Below are 3414 nucleotides of genomic sequence, written 5' to 3' on the forward strand. Positions count from 1 at the left end.
ACTTTGTTCCATTTTTGAAAGAAAATGTTTCTCTTATTCTGTAATTACCAAATCCGGTCCAGATTGTTAAGGAAAGAACCTAGTGTTGATATTATCAGTGAACTGTAATTTTCGATTTTCTTTCCTCAACGTTTAAGACATTGTGATTTAAATAATATCAACAAAATTTCTGTGAAAAACCGAAACCGGAACGAAACCGAAACCAAAACCGAAATAAATTTTGAAGAACGAAACCAAAACCGAAACCGAAACACTTGGCAAAACCGAAACCCAAACCGGAACGTTATTTTGAAGCGGTTTCATTCCTTGAAAATAACTGATTTTTACCTACCTGCGAATCCATGCAACAATTAATCAAAAAAGAGGTGAGCAGCTAATTTCTACCTGACGATGTAAATCGTTCCACATTAAAAAATTTGTATTTCATACAAAAAATCTCTGCGCATTTTCATTTGACCACTCATTATTTCGTATTTAGCCATCGATGTTCTTCATTAGTAACTTGATTTCTTTTTTGTAACAGAACAGGCTTTAGTACAAATGTAAAAATTTGGCACAGAACCTGTTATTTTTTAAACTTTTCTTCTGTTAAAGTTTGATTTTTTTCTTCTTACTTTGTCAGAAAGTATCATCCCTATCGGAAAGTGATTTATATACGGTTAATGGAGAATTTCATTGGCTTTCATTTGCCGTATTTTATATTAAAATTTTTAAATTCGATCGTAAGAACCAAGTTTCGCCTTAAACTGACTAACGGTAAATTGCATATATCTCGAAAAGGTATCCATAGAAAAAAAATGAACTCGAGTTTCGGGATCACCGAGCAATTCTACATAGGAATTGGATAGTGGCATCCATAGAACATTTTTGCTGTAAACCAGTGTAATTAATTTTTATTTGTATTTAGTAGCACATTTACCACTTATGGTGGCATAAATAACGTAGTACACATTTATTCTTGCTAAAGGTATTCTTATACGATATGTATTTGCATGTGTACATACCACGTTAAAAAAAAAATCGGCCGAGATATCACATTCGAATGACGAATTTTGCAAGGCAACTTTAGATTTTTAGAAAACTCCGGATATATTCAATCAAATAGTATCGACCAATCATTCGGAAGAACTTCATTTCAACAAATAAGAAAGTCTAAGTTCGGGCGGAGCCGAACATTAAANAGAACTTCATTTCAACAAATAAGAAAGTCTAAGTTCGGGCGGAGCCGAACATTAAATACCGCTACATGGTAAGCTGGGGCGTATCAATTTTGAGTAAATTAGAGTCCTTAAATTTCGAAATTTTGAAGTTTCAAGCAGTTCCGAAATTTACCGTTATATGAAAAGCGGCCTCATAACAATATTCGGATCCGATTCGGCTGGCAGCCACGACTTTGAAAACAGAACTTTGTTACAAATTTTCATTCCTCGAAAATAATGATTTAATAATTTATTTTCCATATCCACCTATTTAGCGCGCTGTAAGCACAAATTTGAAAAAGCGGTCGCAGAAGAAAGTATTGAAAATGAATTACAAAACCTAAAATCGAAAATGCTGATGAAGTTACAGATTCCCCAAATTCTGAAACAAAAAAGGAAAGAGAATGAAGAACTCTTTTTAAAAAGCTCTAACACATCTGGTTTGGCTTGTAAGCGCTGTTTATCGCCGTTATACTAGATTCTAATTGTTTCTTAAAAATACTTGACTTTCGCATTCGCACTGCGGATGTTAGCTGTTAGATATTCGCATCCGCGGATGTCTAAAATTCCACACTCGCAACATCCCTTATATGTAATTCGATTCGAAAGAATTTTCATCCGAAAACGGATTTTCCATATTACCGATTCCGAAATCGAATTGAAATATTCCATTTCTGGATTTCCATATTCGGTGTACGGGAATGAGCCACTACGCAATCCGAATTTCATTGCCAAAGTTACTCGAAAATGGAAAAAGTCATTCGAAAGCTTTTAAGCTAACGGATATCTTGCACCGGCGTAGGAAAACACAAAAAAAGTTAACATAATGAATACAATGTGACATTTTTGGATAGTTTTGCAAAATATGTACTAAAGAGAGGTAGCAGTGCCACTAAAGTCTAGATGAAAAAACCTTAAGGTCACATACATATTCGCATACTCTCATACATATCACTTAATTTCTGCAAGATTGTCATAATCCAAAAAATCAAAAACTCGAGAAAACCCGTGTTAAAGTTTACCATTTGTGTACGCTCCCATAATAATAAAATTAAAATACATTTTTTTTCTAGTGTGCTATTGTTAATCGATACAGCTGTGCAATTTTTACGCAATATAAAATAAGACCCAGGAAATTTCTGCATCCTACTTAACTTAAAAAAATTCTGTTTGGACACTCCTGCAGTAAATGAGTGATATTAATTCCTTAGTTCCTCGACGTTACTTCAGTGCCTCTAAATGTCTCTAAAACAAGTAAAAAATTTGTCATTTTCGTTGTTGGTGTTTCCGACAGGGTAGGAGTGAGATGTAATGTGGAACGATTTTCCGTCATCCCTTGTCAAATTTGGCTTGGAGACAAACCGGTTTCGGCGTTGTGCCATCTTCAGTGTAATTTTTCGTTCTGAATAGTTTCTGTTTGTCTGTCACTATTTATAGCCGTGTTAAATCGTCGTTGGTTCATAGTTAGGTACGTCTCAGCGGATTATATTCTTTCGGNATGGATTCGCAGGTAGGTAAAAGTCAGTTATTTTCTTTCTCTTTGTTTCTGTAGTTTGGACCTGCATTTCATTTTTTATGGTAGTTGCAGGGTTTCTATTTTGTTTTGCGTATAGTAGCCTGAGTGGTTCGAATAATATATCAGATACGGTGTTAATTTGCTCATTTATTATTTTTTGTTTGTATATCTCCATATTCTCTAATACGTTTAGGCGTTGTCCTTTGTGCTGTACATGGAGAACTTTGGCTGTCTTTCCTATTTTCATTGGCGTACAATGGTTTTCTGCCATATGGTTTGCGAAGTTCGATTCCGGGGTGGTAGAAGGTTTTAGATTTTTTTTGTTGTAGTCCCTTATATGTTCACGATATCTTGTTTTTATCTTGCGCCCTGTTTGTCCTATGTAACTATGTTGACATTCGCAAGTCAACTTATATACACCTTGCTTGTTTAGTGGGTCTTCCTCGTTTGCACTATTTCGTAGTATCCTCCCCACATTGTCCTTCGTTCTAAATGCTGTATTAATGTTATACTTTTGGAATACCTTAGCCAATTTATATGAAGTTTTGCCCGTATAAGTCAAGACTGCCCAAATCTTTTCATTATTTTCCTTCTTATTTGATTTCTTCGTTTTTGTTTCTCTTCTTATCTTGTTTACTAGGCCCTTTCTGTATCCGTTATTTTCCGCGATTGCGTATATCGTATTAAGTTCTTTGCTGT

The sequence above is a fragment of the Rhagoletis zephyria genome, unplaced genomic scaffold, assembly GCF_001687245.7.
Source record: "Rhagoletis zephyria isolate East Lansing unplaced genomic scaffold, Rhagoletis_zephyria_1.1 Rzeph_scaffold_01710, whole genome shotgun sequence".
Classification (NCBI taxonomy): Eukaryota; Metazoa; Arthropoda; class Insecta; order Diptera; family Tephritidae; genus Rhagoletis; species Rhagoletis zephyria.